The sequence below is a fragment of the Homarus americanus genome, unplaced genomic scaffold, assembly GCF_018991925.1.
Source record: "Homarus americanus isolate GMGI-L3 unplaced genomic scaffold, GMGI_Hamer_2.0 scaffold51859, whole genome shotgun sequence".
Lineage (NCBI taxonomy): Eukaryota > Metazoa > Arthropoda > Malacostraca > Decapoda > Nephropidae > Homarus > Homarus americanus.
Window position 1 is genome coordinate 1,071,821 of NW_024711292.1, and position 10,804 is coordinate 1,082,624.

The 10,804-nt window shown below is 35.0% G+C and overlaps 1 protein-coding gene across 2 annotated transcripts in view; it reads right to left on the reverse strand.

Annotated features, from left to right (window-relative positions):
* LOC121869297 (lissencephaly-1 homolog) overlaps nucleotides 1-10,058 on the reverse strand; it is a 31,328-nt gene extending 21,270 nt beyond the window's left edge. The window contains exons 1-2 of one of the 2 annotated variants that reach the window (XM_042370582.1): nucleotides 9,937-10,052; nucleotides 474-505 (exon numbers count right to left, since the gene is read on the reverse strand). The gene's annotated coding sequence lies outside the window, so the exon portion shown is untranslated. Of the gene's footprint in view, nucleotides 1-473; nucleotides 506-9,936 lie in introns of both variants that reach the window. The other variant, XM_042370675.1, reaches the window with a different exon arrangement.
* Nucleotides 10,059-10,804: the final 746 nt, after the last annotated feature.

Here is a 10,804-nt window from a genome sequence, read left to right on the forward strand (position 1 = left end):
ATTTAGCAATAAATTATATTTAAGGCTCTCGTTTTAAACTACTAATGGCTACCTCTTATAGTACGATGATAAAAAAAAAATCAAAGTAGCTGAAATCAAAACTCAATACTGTAACTAAGGACAGTACTGTATTGTATTATAATACAAACTTATGTAACACACTTTTGTTGACAGATACAGTACTACTGGTATATTGTTTACTCTAAACTAGTCTGAATTCATTATACATCATAAATTAAAAATGAGAAAACGTGACAAGGAATGTGTATTATACATTATGACAAGAGAAGCATTCTTAGCAATAACAAGCATGCTAAAACAGATCAAATTATATTAAGAGAAATAAGAAACTGCCAATGGTAAAAGTAACTCTTCCTAAACTCAAGACTCCTGAACAATAAAAAATATAATATCACATGAAGTACAGTACATTATATACTAATCACAACACATATACATTACAAAACACTTACACCGGTGATCTCTCCTCACTGGTTTAGGCTGCCTTGCAAAGGAAAAAAGAAAATTTATCTTCATTATCTTAATTGCTCAATAATACACTCACCAGATCACCTGTGTAATAACTACCACAAACTCCCACCATAATAGAGTATACACCACAATGTGATGGATCACCTGAAGATTAGCCCCCAGCTTATATCACCTGATGATTAAATACCCTAACATTATCTAGGGGTAAGGTTAAGTTGGATTAGAGTTAAGGTGGTTAATTTTAAGGTGAAATAACAGGAGGAGGGGGGGGGCTTATCTTCTGGTGATCCAATGTGCAGTAATAATTCAAACCAGTAACCATCATCACACCAAATCCAGTAACTTCTGTAACAGGCAACAACACCGAACAAGAGTACCACAAACAGCACATGATATGCCAGCAGACACTTGGCCTCTCTCCACGAGACACCAAAATCAATATGCTTCTGTGTTTCCCTGAAGACAATTCCCTAGTGGAGTGGTGAAGCAGAATGTGTTCAGCAAAAGTTAGGGATCACCTGAATGCTAACCTAACCACCCCAGGTACTGTCAGGGTGGTTAATCTTCAAGTGAAATAAGCTGGTGTCCAATCTTCAGGAAATGTTAAGTTAGGGTAGCAACAGAAGTTAAAGACAGACAAGTATCCCACATTAAAAAAGATTTCTTTGCAACTGAGCCATCAGCTAATTTGACTTATTCAGCCATTTCAGCAATAAGCACACAATGCATTATTATGTAAGCTGCAGCATGTACAGTACAGCATGCCCTTCAAATTGGGTGTGTGTGTGTGTGTGTGTGTGTGTGTGTTAAGGTTCTCAAAATGGCCGCTAATCGCCAAATCCGCGAATAACATTTACTTGTGCACAAAGAAATGTGTATAGGGTACACTATTCCCTTTATGTCTTTGCACTTGACAATTATTTTTTCTTTTACCTGTACTGTATTGTATATACCGGGTATTCGTGTGCGTGCACACACACACACAAAACACATACAAATAAATAATAATGGGAAAATCCTCTCTCAAATAATCAGAAACAAATGTAGTATGAAAAATGGTGAGTCTACCCTCAAGTCTAATCCGTGCTTTATTAATAACAAAGCACGGAGTAGACTTGAGGGTGGAATCAATATTTTGAATACTACAGTTGTTTCTGATAACTGTATTTGTGAGAGGATTTCCCATTATTATTTATTTGTATGTGTTTTGTGTCTACACACACACACACATATATATATACATATATATATACATATATATATATATATACATATATATATATATATATATATATATATATATATATATATATATATATATATATATATATATATATATATATATATATATATAGGGTGTCCCATAAGTTTCCATACAACGTATCACCAACGCCATTACAAGCATAACTCCAGCTGTGCTTGAACGTGTTCTTCAGCAGTGGAGGACACGCATTGAAGAGTGTTTTCAACAGAATGGTAGTCATGCAGAGCATATTATATAAATAAAAATGGATTTTCATATAAAATTTATTTTTCCTATGTATGGAAATTTATGGGACACCCTGTATATATAAAATACAGGTAAAGGAAATTACTGTCTAGAACGAATGGCTCCGTCCCAGACGCGAAAATGCCGGCAACTTTAAAACTACCCGCAGACATTCTTGGGTACCTCCAGGGTGTCATCCGCAAATAATAGAGGAACGCAAAATAAAAATCTGTGAATTATCCAGGCGTAATGTACTGTACCTACCTTTGTAGACCTACAGTGTTAGGTGCATAAGATTATATTTTAATTGTCCCTTCCCTAATTTAAATAAATGGACAAAATCTATGGCTTCTATTGATGTATATGGCCTCTATCTACAATTATATCTAAGCTTTAGTACAGAGATCTTGCCTCGCTCCCAGTTTCAATGTGCATCATATCAAGGAGGTAGGACGGACGGACGGGCGCACGCAAGCACACACGCACACACACACACACACACATTGTATATTTTCAGCCACCGGCTGCAACTCTATTAATAAACTGTTTATTATTATTATTATTACACACACACATGAAAATTCCACAGCTTTTAGGCTACTGAAGGCGACTACTTTATCTTATTCATTTCTCGTACTGTAACGGTTTTTATGCATCATGAGCAACAAAGATTTTGAAGTTATATAGTAATGCTAAAACCCAGAGAATGGAAAACATTTACAAGAACAAACAGTACAGTAAATGAACCTTTCAAAGAACTTGCACATGAAAAATTCAAAGATATGGAACTCAAGAAGGACAAATTATTTTTGTCCAAATACAGTAATTATTTTTTATGCCCACTGGTTTATTATACATGACATACTTGTGCCATTATGGCATGTCACTTATCAGTGAAAATTTTTATGGAAAACTGAAAATTTATACCATATATTTGGCAACATACTGTAGTTCATATCAAAAGCTGCATAACTAAGTACACGTACTGTGTAACTGTAAATATATTACAGGTATCATATATCAATGTAAACCATATTATTTAAACATTCATTTATTTTGAATTCAACTTTTTCTTCCACTATAAGAAAATACAAGTAAAAATCTGATTGAGTTAAAAAAAAATACCCCCTCACCCCACCCCCAAATAAATGTAAGTGTCAAGAAATTAAACTCTCCCCCCAACACAAGCTGCAGTTTTCATTCATACTTCTTATCAACAGTTAATGAGGGAGGCCACAACCAGCATGAACCATGAATGGCTGTATGTTTATTTACTGCACTCGAAGCTGTAGTGCCAAGTCATAACTCTTGTCAGTCACCCAAGAGGTGAAAGTGAAGCACTGAGACTTTCATTAATAATGTTCTTTCTATGAATGAAATTTATACTTCAGCTGTTTCCATTTAAGAACAAATGAGCTTCATGAACACAAACAAAAGTGTTTAATTCATAAAAATTCTAATATGATCCTGTCAGGAGGATGAACCCTCTAAAACAGTGGTTCTCAACCTTGTTTGCCCCATGCACCCCTTTCACCATGTCAGAATGTCATTCCCCCTCCTTTCCAAGATTGTCTGCCTCAAAAAATGCATTCCAAATAATATGCATATAATACTGAAAATCCTTTATTTTTTCCATATTAGTATCAGTTTTCCCCCCCCCCTGAAAACCTGAAATTTCCCCCTGGTTGAGAACCCCTGCTCTAAAATTAAAGACCATACAGTACTGTGTAGGTACCTCACTCCTTTGCCTCTGTGGCCTTTGTTTAGAAAACCTATTATGAACACATCAAATGCAACAAGAACAAGAGGTTTCCAATTTGGCCATTGTGTATCCATAATGGATGAAAGCGTAAGATAATTGTTTTCCTTTAGCATACATTTTTTTTTAATTTCTCCCAAAACACAATTCCGATCAACTAATGATTACTGTACCAACTGATCACTACAAATAAAGGAGGTACCCCCATGGTTCTGCACTTAAATGCATTACAAAAATAAGAACAAATAATAAGAATAATAACAATAATAAATACTGATTTGAAGTTGTACAACAATCAGACAAAGAACTAGCAAAGGTAGATCTTGGATACCTCAATCTGTAACACAGCTGGGACAAAGAGACAATTGTATTATAGTAAATTATATACAGTAGTACAGTACATGTACAGTATATGCATCAAGTCTACTACAGTACAGCAGTTGGAAAAATAGTGCATTAACTTCAACAATGACAACTGGTACAAATTAAACAATCAATAAACTTTAAGTTGTAAACAATTCTCATAAAAAAGGGACATTCAGAAGCAAAGATCACCATTAAAGATAGGCAGCTGGCCAGTCTTGACACCACAAGAACATGCACAACCTTGTCCTCTTGTCCAGAATTAAGCACATGTAAACTCAATACCTGTAGGAGGATGGAGGATATACCAATACAGACCACAAACTGCTGTTAATTTTTCAGTACAGTATTACCTAGTACTTCTGAGCCACCACAAAGCTTCACCTGGTGAGTCTCACCATAATTTTGTTACCTATCGGATTTACATTCCCTGCATCAAAGTAAAAATATTGTTGAAGATGCTGTTAAAAAAAAAAAAAAAACAGCAGAACTATACTCAAATTCTACCTAAGGTGTAAGTGTTCTCAAGAAGTGTCTCAGTGAGGATAGTGGGCTGTATGATCCAAGGGGCACCAACGAATCAACCAAATCTGCCCTACCTCACCAGTATTGTCTATATTCTCTAAACAACCCTACATTGTTCTATACAAAGTATATGGGTCTTCCAGTGAGGTATGGAGTACCCTAGGCATTTCTTGCAGGTATAAAGGAAAACTACATACAGGTACTACAGTATCTAATATGAGGGTGAGGTTCCTAAACATTTCCTCCAAGGGCTGGGGGGAGAATATCCAATTTTATATATACAGTGTATGTATATACTGTACTGTATATAAAATACTATACAACACTTCTTATAAGATGGGCACCACTAACCTAGAAATTTGGGGAATTTTGCCTAAAGTACAAATGACTTTAATGCACTTTTAGTTATGAGATCCAGTCTAGGAACTCAAAAAAGAAAATTGCATTTACTGTACAATACAGTACATAGGAAATAGCAAGTCAGCTGCAGCCTGTGTCTTCAGGTATATAATTAATGAAAACCACTACATACACTGTACTGTATCAAACAACACTCAAGTGTGAGAACTAAATGACTCGATCCAATTGAAAACACATTTCAATACTTTATCAATTCATCAATGTGTCTCATATGCAAAAGTCACAGCCTAATAGCAACTTTTTAAGTACAGTACTATACAGTACAGAACAGTATACTATAAAGTATTCAAAGTTGTTTTCTTTAAATTTGAGCATGGAATATGTTAACTATAAATTACACTCGTCACAAATATTAAATTAACAAAATCCTCAAAAAACTGTTTAGTGGTGCTCTTAACCCCTTCACTATGGGGATGCCACTTTTAATAATTTATTTGGGCAATGCCAAAATTTTATTCAGCATAGAAACCCCTGCACACAATGAGTTGAAGAGCTTTACCAATCGTTTTTACCATACACTGAAGAATCAATACAGTACAGTATATGTCTTATTTCAATGTTTTCAATAATATTTTTTAATCATTAAAAATTTTCAGTTTGCCTAATGAAGTATTATAACTACAATAACTAAAAAACAAAAACAATACTGTATAGTACTTTGCTGTATACATAACCAATACAGTGTACCTGTATACTGTAGTGATGCAAGAACACTAACCTATTTCTTGTCTTATAAGTTATAACCTTGCCCTGAATAAGAGAAGGCAATTATTACCTTCTGATAATCATACATCTTATGCTGGAAATGCTAAATCTGAAGCTTGGGTTTTAAGAGTTTTTAGGTTAGATTCTCCCTGAACAACCCAGTGTCATAGGAAAGACTGTACAGGTAAATTACTTTTTTTTTCTTCTCGAGTAAGACGAATAAACAAGAGGTAAGGACAAAAGGACATATTGTAAATATTCAATCACTTAGAAAGACTTGGAACCTAACCACTGACAACAGAGAAAAGATACAACCAAAATTAACTGAACTATAATTCAGTAATTATAACCTGAGCTTGTTAGGTTTGGTCTGACTGGTCCATACAGCCTACCATCATTAATAGTTCTGGCTTGCAGTCTCACAAGGAGGAAATCGTAAAGTATAGTATACTGTACTGTATATGCTTGCTAGAAAATGCCTCAAGGCAGGGTATACAGCACAGTACAGACAACCCTCGCTTTACGCGGTCCCACATTACGCGTTTCCACGTTACCCTGCCGAAACCGGAATGCTCACTTTCCGCGGTGCGTGTACCCCTTTACGCGGAGAGCGGCGCGAGCAGGGTGCGCACAAGGTCGCCCAGTCATCAAAACATTACCGAGTTCTTCACCCACCACAGCCGGCCCAAGTCAGTGATAGTGATAATGATAGTGAGGATATGGACTTATATGGACTTTGAGGGGTTTGACAAAGAGGCCCTGCAAGCCTCTGTGGTGGATAGTGATACAAGTGATACAGGTGAGGGCCAATAATCTGCCCTCTGCCTCGGAACCAACCCCCCATCCCCGTGTGCCCAGCCATCTTTTCTACTAATGTAAGTGTTAAAAAACCTAATATTATTGATATTTCTCTTAATTATTAATTGTGTGTGCATACCATCATAAAATTAAGAAGTTATTTTTACTACAACGTAGGTATTGTGTCTGAAAAAGTGGAGTTTGGGGGTCAGCCCGGTCTCTATTTCAATTAATCCCATATGTTATGTTGTTCACTTTACGCGGGCCGCCGTGGGTTGAATTAACCGCGTAAAGTGAGGGTTCACTGTACTTCAAAATTACTTTCACAAGCATAGTTATTTATTCCCTACTGTCAAATTTGTATTATTTAAATCAAAACAAAGACGAAGCACCATTTTATTACCTGAGATTATGCTATGAATCTATCATTCTACGATGTTTGTTTACTGGGTTCATTGTATGTTGTCAGCAACAATCTACTGCATACTAAGAATTTTTGTGTATCTGAAGTATCTTATGAAAATATACCTTGTAGGGATTGCAGATATATTGTTCCTTATAGATTGAGTATTCATTTAATAATGATTTTTACAAAAGATTGTATAGGTTCTGTATTATATTTGAAAATAAATATTACAATGCAAAAATATGATAAATTGTCATTCCATTTTGTTATTTCAGAACTTATATATTAATAATGTCAGTAATAATCAAAGATATTTCACAAGCTAAAAGTTCTTATGACAGCTGAAGTACTAATCGAGTTTTTCATACTATACTATCCAACCTTTCTACGTGTACAGTACTTATGAGTGCTATGATGGACTGAAGAAGAAATCCTTGAAATTAATGGGGTACTGTAAACAAAACTATCCTAATTTGATAAACCTGACAAAAAACTGATGAACCTACCCTGGAGTATAATAAAGTGTACTGTACAGTAATTGCTTTTCTTTACCCTTGTGGTATGTCACTGTCTTTGGGTGGCCAAATAAAAAATATACTATATAAAAAAATTCAGAATTACGTCTACTTCAGCAGAAACAGACCACTGAGCATTACCAAGCTTGGATTGATCTGCTATAGATGTATATATCCATAACAGCGATAATGTACATGTAGCGTATTTGATTAGGTTGTTCATCTTATATCGTAAATGGTAAATAAAATTATGGTATGCAACAGTTGCTCAAAATATTCATGAGTCTAAAATCATTGCTGGAAGTGTTTGAATGGAGAGGGGAAGCAGTCGTTAAAATAATTATTAAATTGCAATTATTGCAAGTAAAATAAATTTTCTTAAGGTAAGGAGGAACTTTCGTTCAATATATAATTTAGTAAAAAACAGTTACTTTCATGTGTCACTCATAATTAGTTTTGTATTACCTAAATATGGTTTATAATACACGATTTTTCAGGATTAATTAGAAAAAATGAGACTAAATTCAGCAGGGAGAAAGAAAATAAAAGTGGCTTTTAATTTATTTAGAAAACATTTCGTAGGCTGTGGCCTTCAGCGCTAGAAAATTAACAAAACAGCTTGACTAATTGTGCTGACAAATTTTGCCACGTTGTTTCCTACAATGGCCAAGAAATTACACTCATCACTCAATCCTCGGCCATTGGGTGTGACGTGACAAGACTTGTCTATATGATTAGCTTCAGCCTTAACAAAAACCATAACTGAACTGTCTTATGAATACTTATTACACAAAGCTTTGTTCCTCCTACAATTACAGATCTATGATGGCTTTGTTAATTTGCTCAATTAATCTTATACCCTACCCCCCAAAGGATTTGGATTCTTTGAAATAAAAATGTTTTAATGAAAATCTCCCCAAACTTCTGACAAAAACATTGCGATCATTACATACATTTACCCAACACTTAATATCCCTGGTTTCTAGCTGGAACTATTTTGGATCTCTAGCTAGTCTCTGAGGACAAAATGGCAAGTACAGATCTATTTAAAAAAAAAAGGACAAAATTTTCAGCCACCTTGACAGATGGCAACTTTTCCAAATATAAAAGCACTTAACATCTACTCCATTGCAGAAAATTATTATTTAAAAGAGAAATCTAGTTTAAATTTTTCTTTTGTTCCAAAGACAACATACCTGAACTGTATTTAAAATTTTACAGAAGAAAAGTCCATTTACACTCTATTATAGCTCAGATACTTATGAAAAGTCATTGTAAACTGTTTTCAGCCGCCTAATTATGAATACAGCAAACTACAGTAATTAGAACAGTAATTATTCCCAAGAACATTCCAGGCAAAACCATTACACCCCTCGTCTAAACCTTTATTAATAAAACGAGTACATTAAAGACCTCGTCAAACTAGTGCATAACGAATGTGGCAACCCTCTCGTTAACTTATAGCCAAATTATTTCACCTTAAAAATCCACATTAAAAAATATAATTAAGACCTCAAATTATAAATTACACTAGTAATAGAAATTATGTTCTCACGGCTGTCTCGGTTCTTAAAACGTCCCAATAATCCCCTGCCTTGACCTGCACTACATGGCCAGCCAAGAAAATGTACTTTATAACTCATGAAGATTCTAGATGTCGGTAACTTGTCTGTCACATACCAGCAACTGTATGTTATAGAACACTAATCCCCCAAAACACCTGTCAGCTGAGCCATAAACCCCAGGATAATATTAAGAGCAACACCTACACACTACTGGAGGTAGAGGCACAGCTTTGAGGTTGACAATTGACCCAACAGTCACATCACAGAAAGAGAAAACTATACTGCATAAATCTATTCTTTTAAAGGTGTTCTAGCACCTAGTAGTTGCTTCAGGTGATGATGTCATGACGAAGCAGTAGAGGCAGGTAGTAGTTACTGAGGGCAAGGTCAACAACAAATAATACTCACCCAACTCGAGCCTTAAACTACCCTACATCTGAATTTTCCAAACACTTATTAATTCAAGGCAAATGTACACTAACACTACGACCACTACTACTACATCCCGGTTAATAGTGGCGTAAAACAACATTTCCAGAGACATTAACCAGGCTACAACATGATCAATTCTTACACACTTCAACACGAAAAATCCATCTACCACAAATATTTCTATGATCGTTAGCTTGGCAAGGTATCCATTCAACTAAGAAATGATCCTCCTTGCCTAAACACCAACACACTACCTGAAGCCAACTCCCCACACCCAGAACACACCCTAAACACAATCAATCCCACACCAGCTGACACTAGGAGCCATCTTCACCCTTTACCAATGAGTCATCCAATATTTCTCTCTCAGATTATCAATAAACTAATAACTCTAACAACCATTATTTCCAAAAGTTTATAATCTTGCTATTACAGTGAACATCAAGAACATTCATCTGAGTACTTACTTTATATTATAAGAAGGTTACGCACTAAAACACCGTAAATACGTTCGTTCGTTGGTCAAGTATTATTTTGCACTGCCTAACTCTCGCACTGGACGAGACTCCGCGAGATCGATCGGGTGGAGAGGCGGACTGAGGCGATGGTTCTCTTCCCTTACTACACTTCATTTATACTCTATATATCCAAAATTAATGTGTTAATATACCTTAAATCCTTCTATTAGTTAATATATTTTTTTTATTTCTTTATTATCATCCTTTTAATCCATTATGTTGCAGATGAAATATGTTTAATATGATGTTTTTAACTTATTATAAATACAACTGTTAGGTGTTTTCTTAAAGGGAAGGAGAAATACCTTTATTTATATTCATTTCGTGATATATATAATTCATTAAGACAAATATAAGGGAAAATCCTCTGGTTTTTTTTTTTTTTTTAGAAAGTGTTGTAATTTTCGGTCATGTCATGTAGGGGTTGTTATCTAAAGTTATGGATATATATATTTCCCATCAAAAAATACTCCTATAAAAGCAGTATTGTACTTAAGACTTCACTGGGGACACGCCAAATCCTGCAGTGACTCACAATGCTCGTTAACGTTCAACTTTCAAAACTCAACAACTGAATTTTAACTCTCCACCGGTCACATTCTTCCCCTCGTTACTACTATTACTGCTGCTGCTGGTACTGTACTGTATTAACACTATAAACCATAGATTTTAAGCTACTAACATGACCGTAGGAAGCACATTATAAAGTATGAGTACGATAATAGTACACTAATAGTATATTGGTAGTAGCAGTAGTAATACAGTAAAAATAGTAGTAAGAGTAGTCGTAACATTGTAGTTGTAGTAGTAAAAGTAG